The sequence below is a fragment of the Vanacampus margaritifer genome, chromosome 13, assembly GCF_051991255.1.
Source record: "Vanacampus margaritifer isolate UIUO_Vmar chromosome 13, RoL_Vmar_1.0, whole genome shotgun sequence".
NCBI classification, from domain to species: Eukaryota; Metazoa; Chordata; class Actinopteri; order Syngnathiformes; family Syngnathidae; genus Vanacampus; species Vanacampus margaritifer.
In genome coordinates this window covers 6,946,080-6,956,722 of record NC_135444.1, presented here as the reverse complement: position 1 = coordinate 6,956,722, position 10,643 = coordinate 6,946,080, and the positions used below count along the sequence as shown (strand labels likewise).

At 37.2% G+C, this 10,643-nt stretch overlaps 1 protein-coding gene across 2 annotated transcripts in view; it reads right to left on the bottom strand.

The window, feature by feature from the left end:
* rabgap1l (RAB GTPase activating protein 1-like) overlaps positions 1 to 10,643 on the bottom strand; it is a 95,783-nt gene that overhangs the window by 63,333 nt on the left and 21,807 nt on the right. The gene's annotated exons all lie outside the window — the stretch shown is intronic.

The window sequence follows — 10,643 nt, the reverse complement described above, 5'->3', positions numbered from 1 at the left end:
AATCCTGTACTTTCTTTTCTTCAGCTAAGTAATATTCTTAAGCCAAGCAAGGAGAAGGGACTACCGCCACCACTGACTGCTTAGAGACGTGCTGGGAGCGTGGCGCCGCGTTAAGTGATTACTAAGCGACACTCAGACAAGGTGTAGCCCCAGGATGCACCTGAGGCCGCTAAGTGTCGATGATCAATGTGTCCCGCAATTCACTTTGTTTCTCGCAGCTATCAGCATTTTTCGATGCACGAGCACAGTGATCCTTCGCTAAGGGATGTCACAGTTGAGTCGGGTTGGGCTGAGCTGGGCTGGGCCGGCAGTCGCTGGCTGGGCACCCTGTTCCAGATGGTCGGGTTCGGTCTTTGTGGAATTGTCAAGAAGCGGTCTTGTATTTCTTATTCACCCACTTCATTTACAACTAACAATGCATTCATATAGACTACTTATCTGTCTGTATATCACACAATAGTATTTTTCTTGGTCTTCTATCTATACTTCTTGTCGAGGTGCACCGAGTGTTCAGACTGTCAGAGTGTTCAGACGGGTAGAACGGCCTTTAGCACAAGCGTCGAAATGTGTTCATAAAACTCAACATCAGAAATGGTCAGCAATTTTACTGTGTAGGCATACTTAAATGATGAATCCCTTTGTTATTGTATTTATTGTAATTCTTTGCACTCTGTTACATTACTTGAAAACTGGTTGTACTCCCAGATATTTTAAATGGTAGAGTGCCGTGAAAAAGTATCTCACCCCTTATCAAATTATTATATATTTTTTTGCAGTTTCCCCACTTTCATGTTTAAGATCATAAAACAAATTAAATATCAGACAACAATAACCCAAGTAAACAAAAATAAAAAATAAATGGTTAATTTATTCATTTGAGAAAAAATATATTCACAGCTGCCTTGTGTGAAAAGGTAATTGTCCCTCTAGTTTCACTAAATCATTAATTAACTGTGGCTACTGCCCCCAAATTTTTTTTTTTTTAGAAAGCTGAGTTAATTTTCATTGACCACACCCAACCCAATGAATTATTTTTGAATAAATAAAACCTTTTTGCGTTTATTAGATTAAAAACGATTAAAATCTTATACGTCCTAAATGACTGAAAAGATTTTATTTTTTAGCCATATCGCCAAGCCCTACCGTATCGATATTCTAGTTCTGAATATCGATACTCCTGACGTTGGGGGCTTCAGTACATTGAAGATATATGCCATTTCTACTTTGGTGAGTATATGGATATGTTCAACATAAACTAAGGCCATACTATTTATTATTGGATCATATCGCATTGTGTAAAATTGTATTGAATCATATCGAGGTACATGTCGTATCGTGACCTGTGTATCGAGGTAAGTGTCATATCGCCAGGTTCAAAGATACCCAGCCCGAATATATAATGTGACAAAATGAAATCAGTCAAACAATCTCAAAGCGGCAACAAAATGACACAATCCAAAGAAATTCGAGAACAGAAGAGAAATAAAGCAGTCGACCAGTCTATCAGTGGGGAAAGGCTTACAAGCCATTTCGAAAGCTCCAGGACTCCAGTAAACTAGGTGAGCGCCATTATCCACAAACGAACAACATGGAACAGTAGTGAATCTTCCCACTGCAAAAATGACTCATTAGCACACGGGAGGTCAAAAAGCAACCAAATGCAATATGCAAAATAAAAAAAGTAATTTAAATTCACTGTTCATGACTCCACAAGAAGGAAGAGACTTAGGCGTCCCTGGCAGATTTCTATGGTGAAAACAACTGCTGACCAAAAAGAACATTAAGGCTCATCTTACTTTTACAAAAATCATCCGAATGATTCCCAAGACTTTTGGGAGAATATAAGGTGTGTCTTGTAAAAAATAATAAAACTATATGTTCCTTCAATCTATTTTAACCATGGAAATATGTGCAATCACAGGCATAAAAGTAGTAATTAAACCACACAGTAAGAAAAAAAGTAATATAATTTATCATTAAAAAAAATCTGCATCATCGCCCTCTGAATCGTAACCGAATCAAATAGTAAGGTGGCGAGACAACAACCCTATAGTAGACATTGTGTTTTGAACAAATGATCTTTTTTTTTTTTCATACATTTTTAATCATAAATAATTATTCATTTGTTTGTGTGTCAGTGATTAGCTAGAATACTTTTTTTTTTTTTAATCATTTCAGATGTTTTACTGATTTTGTATATTGTGGTCAGTCCAGTTGAAATTAAACAGCTGCCACTCTGTAAGAAGCCAGTCAATGGAGAGCTCAGCACAGTGCTGTTCGCCTTTGGAGGTGGACACTGATGAAAAACACCACCAGAAGGCAACTGTTAATTATTCATTCTTCTACCAAAGTGAGCCAGCGGGACCACTTGGAAACAAAGGTGAATGTTTCCCACAATTCAAACCTGATCCAATCCAACATTGAATTTGCATTCAACTATACTCTGTACAATTTACAGGCAAAAACATTACTATATTATGTATTATGTGCAATGTCATAGATGTTTTTTAGTCTGTTGTATCAAAGAAAGATGGCAAAAAGTCAGAAGCAATAAATCAGATATATAAAGTTGTGATTATGTGCTTGGCATATTATTGGAAAGAATAACAAATAATGTGACTCATATAGTCACAGGGGAAAGATGTTACATATAAAAAAATATTTTATATGTTATCAATTCACAAGTCATTTATGGGACAAGATCCTTATTTTCACCCTAAACTCACTGAATGTTGTGGATATACTGTACGGCTAACACTAATGAGTATTTATATAATGTAATTGATTAATCTGTTTTTTAGATACAGCCATTTTGCCACTTGCTGTCAACAGAAAATGACATCACAGGGCCTAAGGGCTCAAGAAACAACCAATCCTGGTTCACATGTTTTCTGTTTTATTTGTCATGTGACACTGGCACTGTGATCCATCTTGACCATCAAGGTTTGCACCACACTCATCAGTGAACAATCTCATGCTGCAAGGATCTGCATCATTGGCTGATAAGCATAAAAGGGGAGAAACTGATGGTGTGGCGCCCATCCTCGCCTGATCTAAAACCAGGTCAGAACTTTTGGCGTATCCTCAAGCAAAGACCTCTGAAGTGGGAGGCATGTTCACATCGAAAGGGCAACTTCGGAAGGCTATTCTGATATTATACAAATCATTTGAATTCAATGCAAAAAACTCCCATGTTCAATGACACTGCTACCAAAAAAAAGAGGTCCTATGTTCAAACTTAACATGACCTGTTAAGACGTTTTTGATTGAAATAGCTTTGAGTTCAGCAAATACAACCTCCAGTTGCTACAAATTCAACAAATTACTATTTTCAGTTCTTTACAAACTATAGAATGTCTTGAAAAAAATGTTGTGCATTTTAACAAAAAGTATGTTTTTTTTTTTTTTTTGAAAAATACTGTTATCATTAGGAAGTAATGGGATATGTTGATATATCAGCAATAAAAGATATGAGTCAAAACACAGAATACAGTAAATCCACACCATTGCAGGTTCCGGTTTTGCGGTCCTGCCTGGTAATTCACTTTTTTTTTTCTCCGAAATGTTATTAATTTTGAATTTTTACCATTTGCCAGCCTTTTTGCTGCATTGTTTTGAGTTTACATCCCGCACGTCACAAAAAAATGGACGTTATAAAAGCACATCGCACTGACACAACAAATTGCTAATGAAATTTATTGCCAACAATGAATCAAATGTTACAGATATTATCAATTTCTTATTGTAGCCCAAATATACTGCACAAATGCTGGAGTCAAACTGGTAAAGAAAAACTCAAGGTCAAAGACGAGCTACCTGCTGAAATCACCATTGATCATTTTCCATTTAATCTCACACAACAACTCAGTGGTGAAGACCTGTCTGACCACTCATGTTCAGATCTCTATATTCATTATTCTCTCACTCTTGTCCTTGCTGCATGTAGGCCATGATACATCTCTTATTCATATGTAAAGGTTAGATGTAAATATTTCATCCAAGACACACAGGAATAGACTGAATATTTGCTTTTCATTTGTCAGTTAAGGCTCCAACTTCCGCAACAATTCAGCAGATGTTTGTCTCTTTTAAAGTTATGATAACACTACGCCGGTTGAACATCCTTACCACCTCGTACGTAGCCCACAGTCTTCTTAACTCATGGGCGATCAAATGCATACTTGTAATTACTGTACAGTAAATGAGATATTTTAAGTGTGTGTGTATTTTAATCAAGCTGATGAAACGTTGCTTTGAGAACGTGACAGTTACACTGTATGGTGTTTGGCTACACTCAGCAGGGAGTGTGACACAGAAATGCTGTGACCAGAGAAAACGCTTTAGGCTGGATGTGCTTAATCCGAGCCGTCATATCAGTGTCAGGATGGCTACAAGGCTATGCCAGCACACGTGCGCACGCTCTGTAACACTGCTAGTATGGTACTTTGGAATATGTTTTACCTCAATATTTAATTTCCACCTGCCTATATAGTCAGGCTTGTTGGCAAAAATACACATGATAAGATGAGCGATTTTTTCACTCTAAGTAAAATTCTTAAGGTTATGAAGGAAGACCACAGAGGCCTTTTCTGATGCCTACTGGTCCATGCAATGGATATGTGAATAGGAGCTGGAGGGCTACATTATAACGACATACAGAGAGCTGGGAGGGAAGGGGGCTGTGATGAATAGACCTATGCTGTAAAAAGGGGGGGATGGCAGTGGTACAGTGACCATGTTGGTTCCTACACGTGTGTGAGTGGGGGGGCATGTTCCTCTCTTTAAAAGAATGTGATGGATGAGAATTTAGACCTTTAAAGGGTGCATAGAGCTCAGTAAAGAATATGTATGTACTCTGTCACAATTTGTTAAGTATAAGATTGAAAATAATGTGTCCATTGTGACATGTTAAACACTGGGCTCTTTAAACTTGTAATCAATCAAGTAGTCACTGAGAGGTTTAATGACATGGTTTATACCACACGAAACATTGGCTGGAGGAAGCAAAGGATAGAGTTGTCTCCGGAGATTACACAATAAAGGTAAAGGCTTGATGTTTCTGTTACTGCAATTGTACACATTATTCATAGATTTAAGATCCCTGGGACCGCAGCCAAGCTTCCTGGACATGGCTGCGAGAGGAAAATTGATGACAAATTGAAGAGACAGATAATACGAATGGTAACAAAAGAGCCCGGAACAACCTCCAACGAAATTAAAGATGAACTCCAAGGTCAAGGTACATCAGTGTCAGAATGCAACTTGTATCGCTTGAACCAAAATAAAATTGACTTCATGGGAGATGACCAAGGAGGACACAACTAATGAAAATAAACCATTAAAAAAAAAGCAAGAGTGTAATTTATCAAACTGCATGTGGCTAAGTCACAAAGTTCTGGAAGAATGGACAGGCAAAAAAATATAAATAAATTAAAAAAACGATCTTTTGGGGGAAGAACTTTATTATTTATTTATTTTTGACCTTCATTCAACTAGGTAAAACATTTTTTTTTAAATGAATGAGATTTACAATCTCTTTTACAAGAGTGACCTGGCCATTAGCTCTGTGTTCACAGAGCAAAAATACAGCATATACAGCAAAATTGCCAGTGTTAAATTAACACTGAAAGTTTTAATTCTAACACTAGAAAAGTGTTTATACATGTCCACAACAATGAGTGTAAATCTGAAGCTTTTCAAAGTGTTACTTTTTTTTTTAAAACATTTAACCAGTATTAATCCAACACTATATAGTGTTAGATATCTACACTGGTAAAGACTGAGTAGTGTTAAAAGTACTCTATTCTATTATCAATGTTAAAAATTGAACTCAAACTGCACTTGAATCTGGTAAAAGGTATTTCACAGCGTTTTTTCCTCCTTACAAGACCCTGAAAGCGCTTTACATTTTGACTATTGATGATACGGCATCAGAAGCAACTGGGGGTTCAGTATCTTGCTCAAGGATACTTTGACATAGTCACACTGGCCTGGGATCGAACCCACACTTTCAGGGTCAGGAATCGTCCACTCTACCACTGGGTCATGCCACCACAACACCAACAACAACAACAGGATGTATCGCTATATAAATGTCGACAGCGCGCTGGAAAATTGGAAAGTTTCTCCTTAACCGGAAATGAGGGTGTGGTCAATTTAACACTCAAGGTAGTGCTATTCAGGTTACACCCAACATCCACCCCAACACTCAAGGAAATTTACTCTGACAGTGTAACTTTTTATCATAACATTGTTAAAATAACACTGCTTACTGCATATTTGATCGAACACTGGAAATTTAACACTCACCGATTTGCTGTGTACGAAGAAAATAACTGAAACTTGAAGGAGGCTTTGCTATGTTTTGGGGTTGCTTTGTCATAAAATCCACTAGTTTCTTATTAATGAGTAGTGAACGTACTGTGAAACTGTTGTTGGTCATACAATGATGTCACGAAGAGGTCCTAACCCTTTAATAGACTGGCTGCCGTTTGTGTCACTAGGCTTTGGAAAAGCAGGGTTCGAAATAGCTGGCCAAGCTTTTTAAGATGTGGGTTCAAGCGTAGTAGCACACCTTGGGCTTGTTCAGCTCGAGGAAACGAAAAGGTTGTTAAAATGTCACCAGCAAACACCAAACCCAACCACAAATATAGTGCTGCGCCAGCTGAGAAAGAGAGTTATTTGTAAATGTCTCAGATGCCCTGAGGCCATGGTGTGTGTGTGTGTGTGTGTGTGTGTGTGTGTGTGTATGTGTGTCTAACAAATTGTGCATTTGTGACTGTATGATGAACGTAACTGTGAGCAATGCAACACTGAACATGATACTTGCAATCTTGTAGTATCAAGCTTGTTAGCCACAGGCTACACGTTGCTAGACACTCAATATATTAGTCACCACTAACCCAATAGTTCTCACCTCGGGGGATAGATACCACAGGCGGTAGAACGATTATTTATGAAGAGGGCCAACATTGTTAATGTGAACAGTCATTTATTTATATACTTGGGTTTCAGGATTTACAAGATACAGTATTTTCTGAGGATGGCTATAAAGCATTTTTCTCCAATGGCATAATTCACCTTTACCATGAAAAACGAATGCAAATGCTTCTTTGTAAATGGTCTGTCTTTGTCACTCAAGATGTCTTTACGTTCATGCCACTACATTATGTTGTTGCAATAGACCAGAGGGTTCTGTGAGCTTAAGTCTCACGATGAGGCCGCCATTTTGCATTAACCCAATAGCAGACAGCAAATAAATATTGTAACTGTATTTCTGAGATAAGTTATGTATGCTTTTGTTTCTACTATTATGCCCCATTTGCTCCGTCAATTATAATTGCCTTTAATATGAATGCAAAAAAAAAAATGTAATCATCAATTTTTGAAAACACGACTATTAATACACATAAAACCAAGGTTGCATAAATAAACTGCTAAATTATTGATATATTTCTACAGGTGTTATTGACCAAATCAGAGTTATTTAAAAATGTATATGACATGAATTTGAGTAATAAATGACATGAATCAAGATGAAATGATTTCAAAAGCAATGGTTAAATCAACTATCATTGTAGCATTACAATTTAGATACCAAATGTGGTTTAACATTCATCAGGTGTTAAATAACTACAAACAAAACCCCAGTCCAAATATCCTACTGATACAAAATGCAATTATTTACACTTAAACCTTTCCAATAAGGGCAACAGTCCAATTATTTAGAACTCAATGAGCATTAATGTTGTCACTGAGCCCAGAGAATAGACATTAATATGCTCCACATCGCCCAAGCCATCACTGTCATTGTTCCCTCCTCTTTGCCTCTCTCCTTTATATTCCCCCAGTTCCATCCATTCTATTAATAGCCCTACCACCCGCCTATCAATACCATACTCCAGCAAGACAGGAGGTGGGTGTGCACCAGTCAGTGATTTGAGAATAAATCATCTGAAAAAAAAAAAGGCTCGGCTTTATGTAAGACGAGAGCGACAGAAAACTGTCTCCTGAAACAAAAGCATAAAAATTGTGCTGCCTATGGAAAGATTGGGGTCATTTTGATTGGGGGAAGTAATACGACTAAGATAAAACTACAGACTGAGAAATATTAAGAAATAGGAAAGACAGACATATCGAGGTACTTTAACAGATAGTCTTGAAAACAGAAATAGATTGAGGAGGATATCGGCTGAAATTTACACATTTGATGACCGCCAACTAAAAATGTGACTCCAGAAAGACAAAAGTCTGCCAGATTGTTCGTTGTTTACATGGGTTCCAAACCTCTAATCCTTTCCTCAGTGACAACATTATTTATGGGTCAATATTTATTTGCTCCCTCCATCTTTCTAACCAGACTATCCTGACTTCATCCTTTGTGCCTTTTGATTGTGGTCAGTAGATTTACCCATCCGTAATGCAGGGGAGAGAACGAGTATTGTATTTCCCATAAAAGCCAAGATCTTTGTCTTCTTTGTGTGTTCATATCACCTCCTCACCCAGCTGCTGCTGTGTCTTGCAGGAAGCTTTGTCATTCTGCCCACTGATTAGCAAAATCTCTCACTCAAAAACTAAAGATGGGCCTGAGCCACACACACACACTTCATTCTGAGATTTGAAATACAAGCACAATTATAACGGTAGTAATATTAAATAAATATGCCTTTTAACTCATTCACTGCCATTGACGGTTATAGACGTCCAAAATTAATTTAAACTATTTCTATTAGTTTAAAAAAAAATCCCACTTTTGTTAACAAGAGTATGAAAACCTAGGGAAAAAAATATTGTACGTTTAGAACAGATATAAAATTTACCTAAAAGTTACCTAGTGAAGTCATGTGATTACGCAAAATTTTAATCGCCTGACGCCCCTAATTTTTAATAATCTTTTCTTCTTCTTAAAAAACAAACCAAAAAACAAAAAAAATTAAATTAAATTAAATTAAATTAAAAATTAGGTGCGTCAAGCGATATATTTTTTTAATCATAATTAATCACATGACTCACGATTAATCACAAATTTTATATCTGTTCTAAATGTACAATAAAAAAATTCTAGGTTTTCATACACTTGTTAAAAAAAATGGGAAAAAAATTGTAAACTAATAGAAATAGTTAAAATAATTTTTTGACATCTATAGCCATCAATGGCAGTGAATGATTTAAGGATATCATGTACCGTATAGGGCAGAGGTGGGCATCGAGGGCCGAAGTCCTGCAGGTTTTGCATGTTGCCCTTCTCCAACACAGCTGATATATGATCAGCTCATCAGGAAGCTCTGCATTAACCTGATAACGATCCTGTTGATTGGAATCAGCTTGTGTTGGAAGCGAGAAACTTCCAAAACCTGCAGGACTCCGGCCCTCGAGGACCGAGATTGCCCACCTCTGGTATAGGGTAACAAAATACACCAGAACTTCAATTCAACGGACCCAGAAACAACTGGCCTCAGAAAATATTGTCCAGTCCACTCAAAACACCCTTTTGTGCTGTAACTTCAACAGACACTAGTCATGTGTTTCCGGCTTGCGCAGCGCTATAAACATCCTTTAGAGTAGACTCGAGCAGGTTAAAAAGTGTTCTTGGTGTTTACATACTTTCAACTGGAACAGTACTCGGGCCGCAACTGATGATGGGTCACAACATCACAAGGACGTAAGTACAGACAAAAACCCCGCTTGACAAATGGCCGATATATGGACAGACATGTGGCCATTTTAGCGTTGAAGAGAGTTTCTTTAGATGTTAGTTTAGCATCCATCGTAGGCACATACTAGTTTAAAAAATAAGCCATTTGTATGGACCAATTTATATCTATGGCTGTTGTTTTTACTGGAGCGAGTCGTGTAGACGTCTCGTGACCCTGCTATTAGTGCTGCAGGGCACTTTTTTTTTTTTTTTTTTTTTTTAGAAAAGCCCATCTCGTGACAGAGGTGAAAACGAAGCGCTAACATTTTCACTCATGAATACGACCAGATGCATTATCCTCCCCACCAGCACCAACAGACTAAGGTTGGATACATTTCAAAACTTTTAAAACAGTTTCAAGCATTTTATTTTTTAACTGTACTGTGTTTTATTAGGCTATGAAAAAGTACAAAGCATACTTTTGTACTGTATTGGATGATTTTAGGCCATGAAAAAAGTACTTCGATGTAAGGGACAATCAGCTCTAAAGGGTTCGTGCGGTTCCCAAGTTAGTCAATCAATCAATGCCAGCCATTTTAGAACATAAATTTTTTTTCACATGATATTGTGTTCAATGATTATATATCTACCGAATCAACCAAATGACAGAATAGACTCTCTCCTTTCTGCCTTTTTCCATTCTTTTATAATCAACAGTAGAAAAAAAATGTACCCGGTAGGTTGCACAAAATACAACCATTTCTCCCTATGGACTGTCATACTGTGTTGATCTCATATCTCAAATGGGGTCATTTACTGCATCAGCAAAGTTGTTACCAAGTTTGAAATGTACAGTGGAGCGGAATCAGACGTTCCTCCAAACTATTCTCGTTGAAAAAACTTAATTGACAAGCATACTTGTCAAAGGCAGCAAATGAGTTAAATCGAGGGTCAACAGTATATGAGTAATTGTTTTACTTAATCCAAAAACTGACAAAAAATTCTAAGG